The sequence below is a fragment of the Salvelinus alpinus genome, chromosome 20, assembly GCF_045679555.1.
Source record: "Salvelinus alpinus chromosome 20, SLU_Salpinus.1, whole genome shotgun sequence".
Classification (NCBI taxonomy): Eukaryota; Metazoa; Chordata; class Actinopteri; order Salmoniformes; family Salmonidae; genus Salvelinus; species Salvelinus alpinus.
In genome coordinates, this window is record NC_092105.1 from 16,971,968 (window position 1) to 16,996,257 (window position 24,290).

Below are 24,290 nucleotides of genomic sequence, written 5' to 3' on the forward strand. Positions count from 1 at the left end.
ACACACACACACACACTCCTGTCCTCACATTCCCCTAAGGGCTACTAATGGTGATTCCAATAGAGACAAGTTATCATAGCAGGAGCTATTTTAAGAGGTACCATTCCCTGGCAGAGATGCTGAGAAATCAATAAAGTGATAATTACATGTGTAAAGAAAACCATTTCTGACCACTGGCTTCATTCAAAATGGAGGAGTGTGAAGGTTGGGATGTGGGGGATTTCAATTCACTCACTCACTCGCACACACACACACACACGCACACACACACACACACACACACACACACACACACACATGGACACACACACACGGACACCCGCCTATAACACTAACACCCACACACTAACACCCAGACACTCTCACTCACACTCTCACGAATACACACTCACACTCTCACTAACACACACACTAACACTAACACACACTCACACTCACACTAACACACACACCCAAAACGTACAATAACAGTAACACCCACCCACTAACACACACACACTAACACCCACACAGTTACACTCTCACACTAACACACACACACACACCCACATAATCACACTAACACACACTAACACCCACACACTCACACTAACACACCCTAACACACACTAACACCCACACTCTCACACTAACACACCCTAACACACACTAACACGCACACTCACACTAACACACACACACACACACACACACACACACACACACACACACACACACACACACACACACACACACACACACTTACACTAACACTCACACTAACACCCACACACTCACACGAACACACACACACACACACACACACACACACACTTACACTAACACTCACACTAACACCCACACACTCACACGAACACACACTAACACCCACACCCACACACACTAACACCCACACACTCACACTCACACTAACACACACTAACACCCACACACTAACACCAACACACACTCACACTAACACTAACACCAACACACACTAACACGCACACTCACACCCACATACTAACATGTACATATCTACCTCAAATACTCCAGTATACCTGCACATTGTCCATTGACCTTGTATATAGCTTCCTCTTGTAATTCTAATGTTTTTTTATTAGTTCATTAGTTATACTTATTTTCATATTGAATACTGCTGGGTAGGGCTTGCTAGTTGTAGACCTACTTGTGCATGTGACAAATAAAACTTGAACTTGAAAATTCCATAAAATCCTCAAAAGTTTCCACACACACTAAATACTCAGAAATGCTCATTTTACGTAAGCCTTCTCACAGACACACACACAGACAATCACGTTGTTATAGAAAATATCCCAGCCGTCTCTTTGGACCTTGTAAATCATGTTAACAGATGAAGGCGGTAGGTTTTTTCCATGGTGGTAAACAACATACTCTAACATATAGTAACCCACTCTAATGACTAGACTGTGATATGAATATGTGTGTGTGCCTGCATGCGTGTGTGTCTGTGTGTGTGCGTGCGTGTGTGTGTGTGCGTGAGTGTGTGTGTGTCTGTGCATGCGTGTGTGTGTGTGTGCATTTGTGTGTGTGTGTGTGCATTTGTGCGTGTGTGCGTGTCTGTGTGTGCGTGCGTGTGTCTGTGTGTGTGTGTGTGTGCGTGCGTGTGTCTGTGTGTGTGTGTGTGTGTGTGTGTGTCTTTGTGTGTGTGCGTGTGTGTGTGTGTGTGTGTGTGTGTGTGTGTGTGTGTGTGTGTGTGTGTCTGTGTGTGTCTGTGTGTGTGTGTGCGTGTGCGTGTGCGTCTGTGCGCGTGTGTGCGTGTGCGCGTGCGCGTGCGCGTGTGTATGACATTAAAGATGAATGGATTTCCTGGTGATTAACTGTAAGTGAATAGAACGAAGTGTGTTTAGTTTGGAGAACAGACATCAACACCATTTAGTCCACATTACCTGTCTCTGATGTGCTGTGACAGTACAACATATGCTGCAAGGTGTAATTTGATTGGGTAATCCTTTGTCCTTTCCACTGTAGTGCTTTTCGATTGGTCACTCTCTGTCCTCTGGTGTGCTGTTAGATTGGGCAGAAACATTACATGACCTAAAGTATGTGGACACCTGCTCGTCGAACATCTCATTCCAGAATCACGGGCGTTAATATGGAGTTGGTCCCTCCTTTGCTGATATAACAGCCTCCACTCTTCTGGGAAGGCTTTCCACTAGATGTTGGAACATTGCTGTGGGGACTTGCTTCCATTCAGCCACAAGAGCATTAGTGAGGTCAGGCACTGATGTTGGGCGAATAGGCCTGGCTCACAGTCAGCGTTCCAATTCATCCCAAAGCTGTTTATGGGGTTGAGGTCTAGGCTTTGTGCAGGCCAGTTAAATTTTTCCACACCGATCTCAACAAACCATTTCTGTATGGACCTTGCTTTCTGCACGGGGCATTGTCAAGCTGAAACAGGAAAGGGCCTTCCCAAAACTGTTGTCACAAAGTTGGAAGCACAGAATCATCTAGAATGTCATTGTATGCTGTAGCGTTAAGATTTCCTTTCACTGGAACGAAGGAGCCTGAACCATGAAAAACAGCCCCAGACCATTATTCCTCCTCCACCAAACTTTACAGTTGGCACTATGCATTCGGGCAGGTAGCGTTCTCCTGGCATCCTCCAAACCCAGATTCGTACATCAGACTGCCAGATGGTGAAGCGTTATTCATCACTCCAGAGAACGCGTGTGTGTGTGTATGTGTCTATATGAATCGGAAGTTAGATGGAAAATACACAATATTTCCACACTGTATTAGCTGGAGCCATAATGATGACAACTAGAATTCAGTGCTCTTTCGCATGAGGAGATGATAGTCTTCAATCCCTACTAATATATCCACCATTTCATTATTTTATTCACAAGTACCAAACAATCAAAACAAAGCTTTTGAAGAACCCTGTAAATGGAAAAGGCCTGCAGATGCAAATACAGTAGAGTGAGTGGGCTGGGCTGGATTCAGTTGAAGTGTTTCTATTGAGACTTGAAAGGCACACAATTCTGTTGTGGCTACCATAGGAACAAGGGGGTCAGAGGTGACAGCGATCATAGACTGAGAGGAGAGGAGAGGAGATGAGCTGAAGAGAGGAGAGGAGAGGAGAGGAGAGGAGAGGAGAGGAGAGGAGAGGAGAGGAGAGGAGCTGTGATGAGATGAGAGGAGAGGAGAGGAGAGGAGAGGAGATGAGCTGTGATGAGAGGAGAGGAGAGGAGATGAGCTGTGATGAGAAGAGAGGAGAGGAGAGGAGGAGAGGAGAGAAACAACAAACGGCCTTGGGAAGACTGGAGTCAGTTCAAAATCAAATCAAATTGTATAGCTCACATACACATATTTAGCAGATGTCATTGCGGGTGTAGCGAAATGCTTGTGTTCCTAGCTCCAACGGTACAGTAATATCTAACAATACACAACAATACACACAAGTCTAAAAGTAAAATAATGAAATTAAGTAATATAGAAATATTGGAATTTGGAATCATGGAATCATGTAGTAACCAAAAAAGTGTTGAACAAATCAAAATGTATTTTAGATTTTAGATTCTTCAAGGTAGCCACCCTTTTCCTTGATGACAGCTTTCGGGTGATTGTGGAGGCCAGGTCATCTGACACAGCACTCCATCACTCTCCTTCTTGGTCAAATAGCCCTTACACAGCCTGGAGGGGTGTTGGATCATTGTCCTGATGAAAAACAAATGATAGTCCCATAAAGCACAAACTAGATGGGATGGCGTATCGCTGCAGAATGCTGTGGTAGCCATGCTGGTTAAGTGTGCCTTGAATTCTAAATAAATCATAGACAGTGTCACCAGCACCCCCACACCTCCTCCTCCATGCTTCACGGTGAGAACCACACATCATCTGTTCACCTACTCTGCGTCTCACAAAGACCAACAATCTCAAATTTGCACTCTTCAGAGCAAGGACAGATTTCCACAGGTCTAGTGTCCATTGCTTGAGTTTCTTGGCCCAAGCAAGTCTCTTCTTATTATTGGTGTCCTTTAGTAGTGGTTTCTTTGCAGCAATTCAACCATGAAGGCTTGATTCACACAGTCTCCTCTGAACAATTGATGTTTTTAATTTTATATTTAACTAGGCAAGTCAGTTAAGAACCAATTCTTATTTACAATGACGGCCTACCCCGGTCAAACCTGGACGACGCTGGGCCAATTGTGCGCCGCCCTATGGGACTCCCAATCACGTCTGGTGTCTGCATTTGGGCTCCTGAGTGGCGCAGTGGTCTAAGGCACTGCATCTCAGTGCAAAAGGCATCACTACAGTCCGGCCGTGATTGGGAGTCCCATAGGGCATATATCTTTCATATATCCTTCTTTAACTGGTCTCCTCCCCTTCATCTACACTGATTCAAGTGGATTTAACACGTGACATCAATAAGGGATCATAGCTTTCACCTGGATTCACCTGGTCAGTCTATGTCATGGAAAGAGCAGTTGTTCCTAATGTGTTGTCCAGTCAATGTATACCCACCATATACCCACTCACCCACAGACACATTGACACATTGACAGTCCCACACAAATCCCACACTCATTCACATACACACACACTCACTCTCGCTCTCTCAAACAGAGGATGCAGCAGTGTTCCTCAATCACTTCAGTGTTTCCTTTTGTCGTTCTCTATAAACATGGTGCCAACATAGAGACCACTGGCCAACATGGCGACAGGCAGGAGCAGCATAGAGACCACTGGCCAACATGGAGACAGGCAGGAGCTGCATAGAGACCAGGAAGCCGATCTGCCTTCCTGTCTCCTGCTGTAGAGTGTCAAACCATTCCCTGACACAGTCTGCTCCCCACAACAATGGCACTCCTGAAGACCCAACAATGTCAAGCCTTCAAAGGCCCAGTGGGACCAGGGCATTTATTTTATTTTTTCTCTTTATTTAACTAGGCAAGTCAGTTAAGAACAAATTCTTATTTTCAATGACGGCCTAGGAACAGTGGGTTAACTGCCTTGTTCAGGGGCAGAACAACAGATTTGTACCTTGTCAGCTCGGGGATTTGAACTTGCAACCTTTCAGTTACTAGCCCAAAGCTCTAACCACTAGGCTACCCTGCCGCCCCTTTGTTTGTGGGTTAACTGCCTTGTTCAGGGGCAGAACAACAGATTTGTACCTTGTCAGCTCGGGGATTTGAACTTGCAACCTTTCAGTTACTAGCCCAACGCTCTAACCACTAGGCTACCCTGCCGCCCCTTTGTTTTGTGACCCCCACCCCCTCACTTGTCCTCTCTCTCCATTCCCCATCTACTACTTTAGTATTATCTGCTGAGAGGTACAGACTCTTTCTCCCAAACAAACACACAGACCAGACCACTAACTCCTCAACCAGAAATATCATAGGGGTTAAAACATTCAAGCACTTCTGTGAAGTCTATGCCTCTTTGGATGAAGTGAAGAGTTGCCAACACAAACATGACAACTTCTCTTGAAGACACAAGTGACTGTTTCCATCATACTCCCTAATATGGTGACTGTCGTAGACCAGGGAAAAACACCCTGTCATCACTTTGAGACTTCTGCAAGTTCGATTCATTTTCATAAAACATCTTAAAATTCACGTCAAAAGTCCTGTCATCATTTCAAGGATATCGGGGCTATATCCAAAGGTATATTCTGAATTACCATATCCAAAGTCATGTTTGTAGTCGCTTCATTTCACCCAGTAGGAAAAAGGCTTGATTTCCCCAAACTGAAGAAGAAGAACGCGTCGGGCTAGGCTCATTTGAATATGCCAGACTGAGTTCCTAAGTTCAGTTGTTTCTAGGGCAAGACAGGTAATCAGGTGGGAGAGGTAAAAAGGTGAGGTGGAGCGGCATCGCTAAGCTAGCGTAGCTTTAAGTGAATATCTCTCCCAGGAATGCACACTGGGAAATGTTTAATCAGTAATAATATCCAACCAACCTAAATTAAACCTTTTCATCCATCTATGTTTACATAGATTTTTGATTAAAGCAATTCGCCACTATGAAAAGTTAGAGGGATACTAGGGCTGGGTAAAGTAGGGCACAAGACTATGAAACACACACATTTGAGTAAATATACACACACACACACACACACACACACACACACACACACACACACACACACACACACACACACACACACACACACACACACACACACACACACACACACACACACACACACAGTAATACAGAAAGATGACCATCTGATAGGAGTAGTGATGGTATGGATCTGGCCCATGTGGATCTCCTTCCACCACGCTGGCCAACACTATGATATATAACCTGACCAGCATCCACACACGCCAGCCAAACTCATTTCCTCCGAGGTGTGTGTGAGAGTGTACACACAGCGTCATGGTGGGATATCCACGTTTCAGCCGCGCTTGACACCACCGCACACGCCGACACATTCACACTCATCACATTCGCTGCTGCTACTGTCTATTACAGTGCCTTCAGAAAGTATTCATACCCCTTGACTTATTCCACATGTTGTTGTGTGACAGGCTGAATTCAAAATGGATGAAATCGATTTTTTTCTCACCCCTCTATACACAATACTCCATAATGACAAAGTGAAAACCTGTTTTTATACATTATTGCACATATATTGAATACTCAGTTAAATAAGTATTCACACACTTAAGTCAATACATGTTAGAATCACCTTTGGCAGCGATTACAGCTGTGAATCGTTCTGGGTAAGTCTCTAAGAGCTTTGCACACCTGGATTGTACACTATTTTCACATTATTCTTCTGTCAAGTTGGTTGTTGATCATGGCTAGACATCTATTTTGAAGTCTTGCCATAGATTTTCAAGATGATTTAAGTCAAAACTGTAACTAGGCTACTCAGGAACATTTAATGTAATCTTGGTAAGCAACTCCAGTGTCTACTTGGCCTTGTGTTTTAGGTTACTGTCCTGCTGAAAGGTGAATTCGTGTCCCAGTGTCTGGTGGAAAGCAGACTGAACCAGGTTTTCCTCTAGAATTTTGCCTGTGATTAGCTCTATTCCCGATTATTTTTATCCCCCTAAAAAACTCCCTAGTCCTTGCCCATGAGAAGTATACCCATAACATGATGTCGGGTTGTGGTTTCAATTCCCACAGGGAACCGGTATAAAAAAGTACAATAATGTATTCACTCACTACTGTAAGTCATTCTGGATGAGAGTGTCTGCTAAATGACTCAAATCTACACATTTAAAATGTAATGCAGCCACCACCATGCTTGAAAATATGAAGAGTGGTACTCGGTGTTGTGTTGGATTTGCAGGAAAAATATTACACTTTCTATTCAGGACATGACGTTCATTTCATTGCTACATTTTTTGCAGTTTTACTTTACTACCTTATTGCAAACAGGATACATGTTTTGGAATGTTTTTATTATATACAGGGTTCCTTCTTTTCACTCTGTCATTTAGGTTAGTATTGTGGAGTAACTACAATGTTGTTGATCCATCCTCAGTTTTCTCCTATGACATCCATTAAACTGGAACTGTTTTAAAATCTCCATTGGCCTCAAGGTAAAATCCCTGAGCGGTTTCCTTCCTCTCCGTCTACTAAGTTAGGAAGGACACCTGTGTCTTTGTAGTAACTGGGTGTATTGATACACCATTGCACAGACACATGTATACACACACACACACACACACACACACGATAACATACGCACTATACATACACATGGATTTTGTAATGTACATATGTGGTAGTGGTGGAGTAGGGGCCTAAGGGCACACAGTGTGTTGTGAAAACTGTGAATTTATTACAATTGTATAAACTGCCTAAATTCTGCTGGAACCCAGAAAGAGTAACAGCTAATGGGGATCAATAATAAATACAAATACAAAAGTGTAATTAATAACTTCGCCATGCTGAAAGGGATATCCAATGTCTGCTTTTTATATTTTGACCCATCTACCAATAGGTGCTCTTCTTTGTGAGGCATTGGAAAACCTCCCTGGTCTTTGTGGTTGAATCTGTGAAATTCACTGCACGACTGAGAGACTTTACAGATCATTGTATGTGTCGGGTACTGCTTGCCTGCTGTCTATGAGTGGAAAATGAGGGTTACGGCCCAGCGTTGGGCTGCGACGCCCTGAAAGAAGGGTGATGGAGTTGACTGTCTGCTGCCATTGTTGTAGGAATGTATGTCCCTGGACAGCTGTTTCTCCCTCCCTGCTCCCTTGCGTACTGTTCAGCAAATTCAATTATCGTCTCACCCTATGTGTCCCGCTGTGTGTGTGTGAACGCGTGAGTATGCATTTGTAAGTCTGTGTGTGTGTGTGTGTGTGTGTGCTGTGGTGTGTCATAGGCTATGCACATATTCCCATATCGACATAGCAATACAATGTTCTGAATGACACTAAAAACACATCCTCCTTCACAGCACCGATAGCCACGAGTGGTGGTTAACATGTGAGCATTTCACTTTAACCCTGCAGGGGTTCCAGTTGTACAGTATGCATAGGCTAGTAGTAAAACATTATAATAATATAATATATATATATTTATATATACACATTCAGAAAGCACATCCTTGCCATTCCTGAACTAACACTTGACTTTTCCCCTTACTAGCACTGACATTGCTGATGTTCTGTAAGTGGCTTTGGATAAGAGCGTCTGCTAAATGACTAACATGTAAATGTCAATGTAGCAGCTCTGCTATCTGCCGCTATGCCATCTTTAAGGCATCTTTAAAACAGATGAGGAAACACACTCAGCCGCCGCCATTTTGGCACAGTATGCTGTGGATGATTGATTGTGTGATTTAAGGATTTAATCCAATTTAAAGACGGCATGCTCGCCGCTCTGAGGTAAAAGACAATCTCCTGAGCATTTACTGTAAGAGGAGAGGGAGAGGGAGAGGGAGAGGGAGAGCTAGAGGGAGAGGGAGAGGGAGGGGGAGAGGGAGAGGGAGAGGGAGAGGGAGAGGGAGAGCTAGAGGGAGATGGAGGAGGAGAGGTAGAAGGAGAGGTAGAGGGAGGGGAAAGGGGAAAGGTAGATGTAGATGGAGGGGGAGAGGTAGAAGGAGAGAGAGAGGGACATGTAGAGGGAGAGGTAGAATGAGGGGGAAAGGCAGAGGGAAAGGTAGAATGAGTAGTAAAGGGAATGGGAGATGTAGAGGTAGATGGAGGAGGAGAGGTAGAGAGAGAGGGTGGTGGAGTGGTAGAGGAAGAGGTAGAGGTAGAGGAAGAGGGAGGTGGAGATTGAGAGGGACATGGAGAGGGAGAGGGCAAGGGTGAGGTATAGTTTGCGGTGAGAGGTAGAGGGAAAGGCAGAGGTAGAGGAAGGGGGAAAGGGAGAGGAAGAAGGAGAGGAATGGGGAGTGGGAGAGGGGGAGGAAGAAGGTGTGGGCAGGGGAGAGGGAGAGGAAGAGAGAGAGGGAGAGGAAGAGGGAGAGGGAGAGGAAGAAGGTGTGGGCAGGGGAGAGGGAGAGGAAGAGGGAGAGGGAGAGGGGGAGAGGTAGGGGGAGAGGAAGAGGGAAGCCAAACCTAGGGTATGGCAGAGTGGGGGTTGGGGGAGGGGGGGGGGGGGCATTTTCGGAAGTTGACGCTCATTTACTGCATTTCTACAAAATTTCTAAACTCAAAAATTATATTAAATTATATTAAATTATTTGAAATTATATAAAATACTATTTGAAGAACAGCAAAAACAAACAAAAATAACCCTAATGTTAGAAGCAAACACCATGATGTTGTCACCAGAGTCACATGAGTTTATATTGCAAGCTATAGCACCCACACTTTACCTAAAGTAGGTTTTAATTGTACCATAGAGTTTTGTCTAATTCCTGTTTTCTTTTTTTGCCATGGAAAACATGGTATTGTAGTATCGCGATACTAGTATTGTGACAAAACTACTTCAAAAACCGACCTCCATAGGCGGCGCTTGAGTTTCATGTTTGGGGAAGCTATTTTTTCACCATAGAATTGCAACATTACAATAAAGGATTGAAATCATTTATCATAACATTTGCAGACTAATGTAAGATAGGCTAATATTCCTAATGTGATGAGTAGATTGCATAGTTATATTTAGGCTAAAAATACATCTCAATCACTGTTAGCAAAACAGACCGTTCTGAATAATGCATACCTGAGTAACAGAGCAGCGCTAATCAGAGACGATTCTTCTCCTTCTTTGCATGGGAAAAATGGAGCCTTTTATAAACACATTTCACTCAATTCTACTATACTTTATATGACTGGAGACATGAGCAACATATTGTTTAATACGACACAAATTAAACACAACATGTATTGTGCTGGTACAAAAAGTAGTACAAAAAGCTTATTTGTGCACAAAGTTGTTTACATTCCTATTAGTGAGAGGGTATCAAGTGTCAAGATAATCCATCCACCTGACAGGTGTTGCATATCCTGAGTGGCGCAGCGGTATAAGGCCCTGCATCTCAGTGCTAGTGGTGTCACTACAGACCCTGGTTCGATTCCAGGCTGTATCAAACCCGGAAGTGACTGGGAGTCCCATAGGGCGGTGCACAATTGGTCCAGCGTCGTCCGGTTTAGGGTTTGGCCGGGGTAGGCCGTCATTGTAAATAAGATGTTATTTTTAACTGACTTTTAAATAAAATATCAAGATGCTGACTAAACAGCATGATCTTTACACAGGTGCACCTTGTGCTGGGGACAATACAAGGTCACTCTAAAATGTGCAGTTTTGTCACACAACACAATGCCACAGATGTCTCAAGTTTTGAGGGAGTGTGCAATTGGCATGCTGACTGCAGGAATGTGCACCAGAACTGTTGCCAGATAGTTTTATGTCAATTTCCATACCATAGGCTGCCTCCAACGTCGTTTTAGAGAATTTCGCAGTACGTCTAATTGGTCTCACAACCTCCTGTCCGGTGGATGGATTATCTTGGCAAAGGAGAAATGCTCATAAACAGGGATGTAATCAAATTTGTGCACAAAATTTGAGAAAAATAATATTTTTGTGCATATAGAACATTTCTGGGATTTTCTATTTCAGCTCATGAAACATGGGACAAATACTTTACATGTTGCGTATACTTTTTTTTGTGTAGCAGCTTACTCTAGTGACACACAAACAGATCAGTGAAAACTATATTGTTTTGAATACAACCATCTAATCTAGGCCTAGGAAAAGGGGAGACAATATGACGTCCGTCTGTAGGAGGACATTATTGTCTTGGTACTTGGTACTGATCCAATGATAAAGACAGTGATATGGAAGGGGGTATCGATAATGCTGATGCTCTCCAAGGTGCCAATAAGATAGGCTACTGTTCGCTTAACTGGGAGCACTGGTGTAGGACATACCTCCGCAGCCAACGCGAGGTGGGGGGGCCGATGGATTTTGGGGAGGTCAGGGCCCCCAGATAGCATATGAACACGTCATAGATTTTTGTCTGATGTCAACTCTGAGTGCTGAAAGATCTGATCGAATTGTCATGTTTTTATTGGGGATTTTCATGAATCATTTTCCATATTTTCCATGTTTGTTTTGAACTTTTATTTTTAGGTGCAAAAATATGTCTGTTTTGAGTATCTGTTGACAACTCCGTCACTGATGGTTAAGCCCCTTAAAATTGTTTTTTTTGTTGTCAATATTCATCACTGTTCTGCAACACATGCTGAAACAATTGAAGTAGATGCTGTGCTAGTCCTAAGGGATAATGTTTGCTTTATAAATGTTGTCTTACGTTCTAAATCCAGAAAAATCCCAAAATGCTAAAGAAATTACCATTTAATAGTGCTATAAAACAACATAAAAAGAAGTTTGGAGATTTGTATTAATATATATTTGAAAAACAGAATGTTAGATTTAAACAGTCAAGGCCTTTAAAGACTTGTTGGATAATAATTGTAAACATTAAATGCATTTTATGGTGTCTGACAAACATTTGTGGAAAAAAAGTTGATTGCCCCATCTTTCAAGAATCCCTGAGCTCTAAAACAGCAACATTTTCTCTCAGCCTCATGGCAAAATGTGTAATAGCATGAGGTTAGCTATAAAACTGCAAATGTTTCTCTCTGCCCCATGGCATCAAAAATAAAATTATGTATTTAGTATGTACACTACCGTTCAAAAGTTTGGGGTCACTTAGAAATGTCCTTGTTTTTGAAAGAAAAGCACATTTTCTGTCCATTAAAATAACATCAAATTGATCAGAAATACAGTGTAATGTTGTAAATTACTATTGTAGCTGGAAACGTTCTGTTTGCTAATCTAAGTTTATCATTTTAAAAGGCTAATTGAAAACCCTTTTGCAATTATGTTAGCACAGCTGAAACCTGTTGTTCTGATTAAAGAAGCACTAAAACTGGCCTTCTTTAGACTAGTTGAGTATCTGGAGCTTCAACATTTGTGGGTTCGATTACAGGCTCAAAGTGGCCAGAAACAAAGACCTTTCTTCTGAAACTCATCAGTCTATTCTTGTTCTGAGAAATGAAGGCTATTCCATGTGAGAAATTTCCAAGAAACTGAAGATCTACTCCCTGTACTACTCCCTTCACAGAACAGCACAAACTGGCTCTAACCAGAATAGAAAGAGGAGTGGGAGGCCCCGATGCACAACTGAGCAAGAGGACAAGTACAATGCTGACCGTGGTTGACCGTGGGCGGTCCTGGTTGACCGTGGGCGGTCCTGGTTAATCACCAGAGGGTAAACGAGGGCCTGTGGATGGTGAGGTGAGGAAGAGATGCAAGGTTTTAGTCGCACCATACACCTCTGTACTGACTGTGATTAATTACCCGGAGATTCACAGCCAACCCCCTCCTTACCTGACACACACACACACACACACACACACACACACACACACACACACACACACACACACACACACACACACACACACACACACACACACACACACACACACACACACACCATTACTGGAAGAGTCACAAAGACACAAACAGCAGTGTGTGCAGAGTGCTCTACAAGAGGACCAATTCCCCGGCCCAGTTCTCCAGTTGTGTGTGTTCATTGTCTGGTGCCTGAGTGGTTACCGTCAACATGGTCTTTAGTAAAGAAGCAGTGACCGTCTCCTACCTCGACCATTAGCACCCACCTTCCACTGAGGGAGACCACACCACCCTGTTCTTCAACACAACGGAACCATGTCCCATTTAGGCTACTTTTTAACACAGAACAACTCTTGCACTACTGTTGCCCTTTCCAAGCACACCTGATAAAGAATGGATCTAAGGCAAGGGGTGTCTCCAACCTTTTCTAGCCTGAGAGCTACTTTTAAAAAATGAAATATGTCGCAGGCTAGTCATATTCTTATTTTTAGCTTTCAAATAGGCCCATTCTTCTCCCCTCTGGCCCTTTAACTGCAAATCTAGTGTGCAGTCTGGTGCCGGTTCTGTACTGCTGCAGCTCATTGCAAATTTAGCAAATAACAAATAATAGATACAAATTATATACTTACTCATGGTCTACTTCTGCCAGGTAAGCCTACTTTGCTGTTAACATTTTATTGAGAAGGTTTTGGGGAAAGTATTTAGGTTAACCCACAAGACGGTTGGCTCTGTTCACCTAAAAGAGAACGTTCAATTGGCTCCCAAACGGTTCTTTGTTCAGTAATGCTTAGAAAATGGCTTTAAAGCATGAAGAATAACATCTCTAATTTAAAGCCTGCAGCGTTGCCTACCCTTATGTCAAATTGTGAAATGTGAGTTCAAACACGTTTTTACCTGAACAAATTACAGTTTTTTACAATCACTTTGGCACTAATTTCGGAACCTTGATGTCAATTGTCAAAATACACATTTTTCAAAACTCTAACACTTTTTCCATTTGCTTGGATACAATACACGTAAAGCTAAGATCATTTGTTCACTGAACTAAAATCACCTGTTCAAAATGACATACTTAACATCAAAGTATTACCATTTCAAAATGCAATTCACACATTACATCTGAGATGACTGTCTATTCATTTCATCGCAATGATCTAACTATCAATTAATACAATCGCTCAAAATGATAAGTAACTGTTGAATTACTCTTAATGCATAGTTTTATGGAAACTGACAAACAATATTCCATGTTTAGATTATGAAAGTTTCAGGATAATGAGATCCATTGACACCAATTACCGTGGAATATGAACCAATTGGACTACATTATCTATGGCTGTAATATTTCATCATCATTCTTTATCAGACACTGTTTCTATGGTCCCATGTACCACTTTTCCAGACCATGTTTTCAGATTTGACATTACTGTACACTCACCGGCCACTTTATTAGGTACACCTATCTAGTACTGGGTAGGACCCCCTTTTGCCTCCACAACAGCCTGGTGTTGTACGTTAAGACATGCCGTTCTGCACACCACTGTTTTAAACAGCTGTTATTTGAGCATTTGTGGCCTTTCTGTTAGCTTGAATGAGTCTGGACATTCTCCTCTGACCTCTCTCATTAGCAAGGTGTTTTTGCCCACAGAACTGCGGCTCACTGAATGTGTTTTGTTTATCGCACCATTCTCTGTAAACTCTAGAGACTGTAGTGCATAAAAATCCCAGGTAGGCAGCTGTTTCTGAGATGCTGGAATCACCATGTGTGGCATCAACAATCATACCAGGGTCAAAGTTGCTTAGATTACGCATCTTGCCCGTTCTAATGTTTGGTCGAACAACAACTAAAGCTCTCTACTCTACATACTCTATATATTGAGTTGCAGGCAGCCACATGATTCGCTGTTCGAATGTAACCTTCCTTGATGGGCGAAATCAGGTCTGTAGAGCTGATGGCATGACCTATGTCCTTGTGTGGGATAATGTCAGGTTCCACCATGCTCAAATGGTGCAAGCATGGTTTCAGGCCCATCCACAATTTACCACCCTGTACTTACCCCCATACTCTCCTTTCCTAAAACCCAAATGAGGATTTTTTCTCCACATGGAGGTGGAAGGTATACTATGATAGGCGCCCTCACGAACAAGCCACCTTTCTCCAGGCCTTGGATGACGCATGCAATGACATCACGACAGACCAGTGTCAGGCCTGGATTCGCCATGCCCGAAGATTCTTCCCAAGATGTTTGGCTAATGAAAACATCCCTTTTGATGTGGATGAGAACCTGTGGCCAAATCCACAAGACAGGGTTGATGGAAATATAGAAGTACAGTAATCAATCCTTTGTTTTGATTTTTACAGTAAGCCAGGTGAGGAACACTGCAGTTGATGTTTTACTGTAGTTTTTATCTTTTTTTGTAGCTAATTATTTTTGCTTTGATAAAAAACAAACAATGAGTGATTTTATTATATTTCATCAATACATTTCAGATTTTGTTCAACGATTCCAATGTGTCTGTAGTATTCTCTTTACTAGTCCTTTTGTGTGTGTGTCTGCGTGTGTAAGTTATTGCGTGTGTGAGTGCATGACTGCATCTGTGTGTGTGTGTGTGTGTATTGGATGTATATCTTTGTGTGTGTGAGTGTGCACGTGTTGTGTGTGTGGGTGTATGTGTGTTAGTTCACGCATGCGTGCGTGCATGACTGCATCTGTGTTTGTGTGTATTGGCTGTATATCTTTGTTTGTGTGTGTGTTTGTGTGTGTGCGCATGTGTGCGCATGTGTCCGTGCGTGTGTGCATGATTGCATTTATTTGTGTGTGTGTGGGTGTATTTCTTTGTGTGTGTGTGTGTGTGTGTGTGTGTGTCTCATGTATGTTCAGCCAGCGATCCCATTCCAATCCCTATTGTCTGCAGAGCTCATCTCCAACGATGCTGGGTATTGTTGGAGGGCATGGCAGTCCATCCTGCTTACTGCTTACTCATCACCCTTCTAATCCTCATCAACATGACTCCTGTCCTGTCTCATCACCACTCTAATTCTCATCAACATGACTCCTGTCCTGTCTCATCACCTCTCTAATCCTCATCAACATGACTCCTGTCCTGTCTCATCACCACTCTAATCCTCATCAATATAACATGACTCCTGTCCTGTCTCATCACCTCTCTAATCCTCATCAACATAACATGACTCCTGTCCTGTCTCATCACCTCTCTAATTCTCATCATCATGAATCCGGTCCTGTCTCATCACCACTCTAATCCTCATCAATATAACATGACTCCTGTCCTGTCTCATCACCACTATAATCCTCATCATCATGAATCCGGTCCTGTCTCATCACCACTCTAATCCTCATCAATATAACATGACTCCTGTCCTGTCTCATCACCACTATAATCCTCATCAACATAACATGACTCCTGTCCTGTCTCATCACCACTGTAATCCTCATCATCATGACTCCTGTCCTGTCTCATCACCACTATATTCCTCATCAACATGACTCCTGTCCTGTCTCATCACCATTATAATCATCATCAACATAACATGACTCCTGTCCTGTCTCATAACCACTATAATACTCATCAACATAAAATGACTCCTGTCCTGTCTCATCACCACTATAATCCTCATCAACATGACTCCTGTCCTGTCTCATCACCACTATAATCCTCATCAACAGAACATGACTCCTGTCCTGTCTCATCACCACTATACTCCTCATCAAGATGACTCCTGTCCTGTCTCATTACCACTCTACTCCTCATCAACAAAATATGACTCCTGTCCTGTCTCATCACCACTCGAATCCTCATCAACATAACATGACTCCTGTCCTGTCGCATCACCACTATAATCCTCATCAACATAACATGACTCCTGTCCTGTCTCATCACCACTATACTCCTCATCAACATGACTCCTGTCCTGTCTCATCACCACTCTAATCCTCATCAACAAAACATGACTCCTGTCCTGTCTCATCACCTCTATAATCCTCATCAACATGACTTCTGTCCTGTCGCATCACCACTCTAATCCTCATCAACATACCACGACACCTGTCCTGTCTCATCACCACTATAATCCTCATCAACATAACATGACCCCTGTCCTGTCTCATCACCACTCTAATACTCATCAACATGACTCCTGTCCTGTCTCATCACCACTATAATCCTCATCAACATCACTCTTGTCCTGTCTCATCACCACTATAATCCTCATCAACATGACTCCTGTCCTGTCTCATCACCACTCTAATCCTCATCAACATGACTCCTGTCCTGTCTCATCACCACTCTAATCCTCATCAACATAACATGACTCCTGTCCTGTCTCATCACCACCCTAATCCTCATCAACATACCATGACTTCTGTCCTGTCTCATCACCTCCCTAATCCTCATCAACATAACATGACTTCTGTCCTGTCTCATCGCCTCTATAATCCTCATCAACATGACTCCTGTTCTGTCTCATCACCACTATAATCCTCATCAACATAACATGACTTCTGTCCTGTCTCATCACCTCTATAATCCTCATCAACATGACTCCTGTTCTGTCTCATCACCACTATAATCCGCATCAACATAACATGACTCCTGTATAGTAGCCTCTAGGCTGCTATAAATTGTAATTAAGGCATAAGATCAACCACAACACACAACACACACAAAACCCTGTAATACATTTTAATCCCTCAAAGAGAGAGTGAGAGAGAGAGACAGAGAGAGGGAGAGAGAAAGAAAGAGAGAAAGAGACAAGGCTAAGCTTGGTTGTCCACCATCCAGAAAACTGTCAACCCTACAGCTGCTCTGTAACTGCCAGAGAGGATGTATGTGTGTGCTGCAGTAGTGAGCATATACTATCAAGAACACAAAACCCACACAAATCCCTGAAATAAGGGGGAATGCTAGGCTTGGTATTTCTTAGCAGGGATGTGCTGGTATCCATGGCAATAACGGTCCCTATCTGGCAGAGCCATCCTCGTGACGATGGGTCCTAAATGAGGCCAATAATGTCCCTCTGCTCGGGTCCCCAGAGTCCTGCCTGTTTAAAAAGCCATTGTCTGCTTGACTGGGGGCTACCTGGAAGATAATGTCAGGGCTGGAGCAGACTGGAGAGGGGAGGGGGAGGACGAGGAGGAGGTGGGGAGATATTCTTCTTCTTGGTTCACCTGTAGAGACGGCACCTTTCTGTTTTGTTCTGACCATTTCAAATCAAACTCAAATCAAATTGTATTTGTCACATGCACCGAATACAACAGGTGTAGAAAAAATTAAATAGTAACACAAGAGGAATCAAAATAAATACACAAGAATGGCAACATATACAGGGAGTACCAGTACCAGATCAATGTGCAGAGGTATAAGGTATTTGAGGTAGATATGTACATAAAGGCAGGGTAAAGTGACTAGACATCAGGATAGATAATAATAAGGTATTTGAGGTAGATATGTACATAAAGGCAGGGTAAAGTGACCAGGCATCAGGATAGATAATAATAAGATATTTGAGGTAGATATGTACATGAAGGCAGGGTAAAGTGACTAGACATCAGGATAGATAATAAGGTATTTGAGGTAGATATGTACATAAAGGCAGGGTAAAGTGACCAGGCATCAGGATAGATAATAATAAGATATTTGAGGTAGATATGTACATAAAGGCAGGGTAAAGTGACTAGGCATCAGGATAGATAATAATAAGGTATTTGAGGTAGATATGTACATAAAGGCAGGGTAAAGTGACTAGGCATCAGGATAGATAATAATAAGGTATTTGAGGTAGATATGTACATGAAGGCAGGGTAAAGTGACCAGGCATCAGGATAGATAATAATAAGGTATTTGAGGTAGATATGTACATGAAGGCAGGGTAAAGTAACTAGGCATCATGATAGATAATAATAAGGTATTTGAGGTAGATATGTACATGAAGGCAGGGTAAAGTAACTAGGCATCAGGATAGATAATAATAAGGTATTTGAGGTAGATATGTACATAAAGGCAGGGTAAAGTGACTAGGCATCAGGATAGATAATAATAAGGTATTTGAGGTAGATATGTACATGAAGGCAGGGTAAAGTGACCAGGCATCAGGATAGATAATAATAAGGTATTTGAGGTAGATATGTACATGAAGGCAGGGTAAAGTAACTAGGCATCATGATAGATAATAATAAGGTATTTGAGGTAGATATGTACATAAAGGCAGGGTAAAGTGACCAGGCATCAGGATAGATAATAATAAGGTATTTGAGGTAGATATGTACATAAAGGCAGGGTAAAGTGACCAGGCATCAGGATAGATAATAATAAGGTATTTGAGGTAGATATGTACATGAATGCAGGGTAAAGTGACTAGGCGTCAGGATAGATAATAATAAGGTATTTGAGGTAGATATGTACATGAATGCAGGGTAAAGTGACTAGGCGTCAGGATAGATAATAATAAGGTATTTGAGGTAGATATGTACATGAAGGCAGGGTAAAGTAACTAGGCATCAGGATAGATAATAATAAGGTATTTGAGGTAGATATGTACATAAAGGCAGGGTAAAGTGACCAGGCATCAGGATAGATAATAATAAGGTATTTGAGGTAGATATGTACATAAAGGCAGGGTAAAGTCACTAGATATCAGGATAGATAATAATAAGCTATTTGAGGTTGATATGTACATGAAGGCAGGGTAAAGTAACTAGGCATCAGGATAGATAATAATAAGGTATTTGAGGTAGATATGTACATGAAGGCAGGGTAAAGTAACTAGGCATCAGGATAGATAATAATAAGGTATTTGAGGTAGATATGTACATGAAGGCAGGGTAAAGTGACTAGACATCAGGATAGATAATAATAAGGTATTTGAGGTAGATATGTACATGAAGGCAGGGACAGTGACTAGACATCAGGATAGATAATAAGATATTTGAGGTAGATATGTACATGAAGGCAGGGTAAAGTGACTAGACATCAGGATAGATAATAATACGGTATTTGAGGTAGATATGTACATGAAGGCAGGGAAAGTGACTAGACATCAGGATAGATAATAATAAGGTATTTGAGGTAGATATGTACATGAAGGCAGGGTAAACTGACTAGACATCAGGATAGATAATAATAAGGTATTTGAGGTAGATATGTACATGAAGGCAGGGTAAAGTGACTAGACATCAGGATAGATAATAATAAGGTATTTGAGGTAGATATATACATGAAGGCAGGGTAAAGTGACTAGACATCAGGATAGATAATAAATAATAAGGTATTTGAGGTAGATATGTACATGAAGGCAGGGTAAAGTAACTAGGAATCAGGATAGATAATAATAAGGTATTTGAGGTAGATATGTACATGAAGGCAGGGTAAAGTGACTAGACATCAGGATAGATAATAATAAGGTATTTGAGGTAGATATGTACATGAAGGCAGGGTAAAGTAACTAGGCATCAGGATAGATAATAATAAGGTATTTGAGGTAGATATGTACATGAAGGCAGGGTAAAGTGACTAGACATCAGGGTAGATAATAATAAGGTATTTGAGTTAGATATGTACATGAAGGCAGGGTAAAGTGACTAGACATCAGGATAGATAATAATAAGGTATTTGAGGTAGATATGTACATGAAGGCAGGGTAAAGTAACTAGGCATCAGGATAGATAATAATAAGGTATTTGAGGTAGATATGTACATAAAGGCAGGGTAAAGTGACCAGGCATCAGGATAGATAATAATAAGGTATTTGAGGTAGATATGTACATAAAGGCAGGGTAAAGTCACTAGATATCAGGATAGATAATAATAAGCTATTTGAGGTTGATATGTACATGAAGGCAGGGTAAAGTAACTAGGCATCAGGATAGATAATAATAAGGTATTTGAGGTAGATATGTACATGAAGGCAGGGTAAAGTAACTAGGCATCAGGATAGATAATAATAAGGTATTTGAGGTAGATATGTACATGAAGGCAGGGTAAAGTGACTAGACATCAGGATAGATAATAATAAGGTATTTGAGGTAGATATGTACATGAAGGCAGGGACAGTGACTAGACATCAGGATAGATAATAAGATATTTGAGGTAGATATGTACATGAAGGCAGGGTAAAGTGACTAGACATCAGGATAGATAATAATACGGTATTTGAGGTAGATATGTACATGAAGGCAGGGAAAGTGACTAGACATCAGGATAGATAATAATAAGGTATTTGAGGTAGATATGTACATGAAGGCAGGGTAAACTGACTAGACATCAGGATAGATAATAATAAGGTATTTGAGGTAGATATGTACATGAAGGCAGGGTAAAGTGACTAGACATCAGGATAGATAATAATAAGGTATTTGAGGTAGATATATACATGAAGGCAGGGTAAAGTGACTAGACATCAGGATAGATAATAAATAATAAGGTATTTGAGGTAGATATGTACATGAAGGCAGGGTAAAGTAACTAGGAATCAGGATAGATAATAATAAGGTATTTGAGGTAGATATGTACATGAAGGCAGGGTAAAGTGACTAGACATCAGGATAGATAATAATAAGGTATTTGAGGTAGATATGTACATGAAGGCAGGGTAAAGTAACTAGGCATCAGGATAGATAATAATAAGGTATTTGAGGTAGATATGTACATGAAGGCAGGGTAAAGTGACTAGACATCAGGGTAGATAATAATAAGGTATTTGAGTTAGATATGTACATGAAGGCAGGGTAAAGTGACTAGACATCAGGATAGATAATAATAAGGTATTTGAGGTAGATATGTACATGAAGGCAGGGTAAAGTGACTAGACATCAGGATAGATAATAATAAGGTATTTGAGGTAGATATGTACATGAAGGCAGGATAAAGTGACTAGACATCAGGGTAGATAATAATAAGGTATTTGAGGTAGATATGTACATAAAGGCAGGGTAAAGTGACCAGGCGTCAGGATAGATAATAATAAGGTATTTGAGGTAGATATGTACATGAAGGCAGGGTAAAGTAACTAGGCATCAGGATAGATAATAATAAGGTATTTGAGGTAGATATGTACATAAAGGCAGGGTAAAGTGACCAGGCATCAGGATAGATAATAATAAGGTATTTGAGGTAGATATGTACATAAAGGCAGGGTAAAGTCACTAGATATCAGGATAGATAATAATAAGCTATTTGAGGTTGATATGTACATGAAGGCAGGGTAAAGTAACTAGGCATCAGGATAGATAATAATAAGGTATTTGAGGTAGATATGTACATGAAGGCAGGGTAAAGTAACTAGGCATCAGGATAGATAATAATAAGGTATTTGAGGTAGATATGTACATGAAGGCAGGGTAAAGTGACTAGACATCAGGATAGATAATAATAAGGTATTTGAGGTAGATATGTACATGAAGGCAGGGACAGTGACTAGACATCAGGATAGATAATAAGATATTTGAGGTAGATATGTACATGAAGGCAGGGTAAAGTGACTAGACATCAGGATAGATAATAATACGGTATTTGAGGTAGATATGTACATGAAGGCAGGGAAAGTGACTAGACATCAGGATAGATAATAATAAGGTATTTGAGGTAGATATGTACATGAAGGCAGGGTAAACTGACTAGACATCAGGATAGATAATAATAAGGTATTTGAGGTAGATATGTACATGAAGGCAGGGTAAAGTGACTAGACATCAGGATAGATAATAATAAGGTATTTGAGGTAGATATATACATGAAGGCAGGGTAAAGTGACTAGACATCAGGATAGATAATAAATAATAAGGTATTTGAGGTAGATATGTACATGAAGGCAGGGTAAAGTAACTAGGAATCAGGATAGATAATAATAAGGTATTTGAGGTAGATATGTACATGAAGGCAGGGTAAAGTGACTAGACATCAGGATAGATAATAATAAGGTATTTGAGGTAGATATGTACATGAAGGCAGGGTAAAGTAACTAGGCATCAGGATAGATAATAATAAGGTATTTGAGGTAGATATGTACATGAAGGCAGGGTAAAGTGACTAGACATCAGGGTAGATAATAATAAGGTATTTGAGTTAGATATGTACATGAAGGCAGGGTAAAGTGACTAGACATCAGGATAGATAATAATAAGGTATTTGAGGTAGATATGTACATGAAGGCAGGATAAAGTGACTAGACATCAGGGTAGATAATAATAAGGTATTTGAGGTAGATATGTACATGAAGGCAGGGTAAAGTAACTAGGCATCAGGATAGATAATAATAAGGTATTTGAGGTAGATATGTACATAAAGGCAGGGTAAAGTGACCAGGCATCAGGATAGATAATAATAAGGTATTTGAGGTAGATATGTACATAAAGGCAGGGTAAAGTCACTAGATATCAGGATAGATAATAATAAGCTATTTGAGGTTGATATGTACATGAAGGCAGGGTAAAGTAACTAGGCATCAGGATAGATAATAATAAGGTATTTGAGGTAGATATGTACATGAAGGCAGGGTAAAGTAACTAGGCATCAGGATAGATAATAATAAGGTATTTGAGGTAGATATGTACATGAAGGCAGGGTAAAGTGACTAGACATCAGGATAGATAATAATAAGGTATTTGAGGTAGATATGTACATGAAGGCAGGGACAGCGACTAGACATCAGGATAGATAATAAGATATTTGAGGTAGATATGTACATGAAGGCTGGGTAAAGTGACTAGACATCAGGATAGATAATAATACGGTATTTGAGGTAGATATGTACATGAAGGCAGGGAAAGTGACTAGACATCAGGATAGATAATAATAAGGTATTTGAGGTAGATATGTACATGAAGGCAGGGTAAACTGACTAGACATCAGGATAGATAATAATAAGGTATTTGAGGTAGATATGTACATGAAGGCAGGGTAAAGTGACTAGACATCAGGATAGATAATAATAAGGTATTTGAGGTAGATATATACATGAAGGCAGGGTAAAGTGACTAGACATCAGGATAGATAATAAATAATAAGGTATTTGAGGTAGATATGTACATGAAGGCAGGGTAAAGTGACTAGGAATCAGGATAGATAATAATAAGGTATTTGAGGTAGATATGTACATGAAGGCAGGGTAAAGTGACTAGACATCAGGATAGATAATAATAAGGTATTTGAGGTAGATATGTACATGAAGGCAGGGTAAAGTAACTAGGCATCAGGATAGATAATAATAAGGTATTTGAGGTAGATATGTACATGAAGGCAGGGTAAAGTGACTAGACATCAGGGTAGATAATAATAAGGTATTTGAGTTAGATATGTACATGAAGGCAGGGTAAAGTGACTAGACATCAGGATAGATAATAATAAGGTATTTGAGGTAGATATGTACATGAAGGCAGGATAAAGTGACTAGACATCAGGGTAGATAATAATAAGGTATTTGAGGTAGATATGTACATAAAGGCAGGGTAAAGTGACCAGGCATCAGGATA

At 41.1% G+C, this 24,290-nt stretch overlaps 1 protein-coding gene across 6 annotated transcripts in view; it reads right to left on the reverse strand.

The window, feature by feature from the left end:
* LOC139546390 (interleukin-1 receptor accessory protein-like 1) overlaps positions 1-24,290 on the reverse strand; it is a 561,546-nt gene that overhangs the window by 491,279 nt on the left and 45,977 nt on the right. The window lies entirely within an intron of this gene.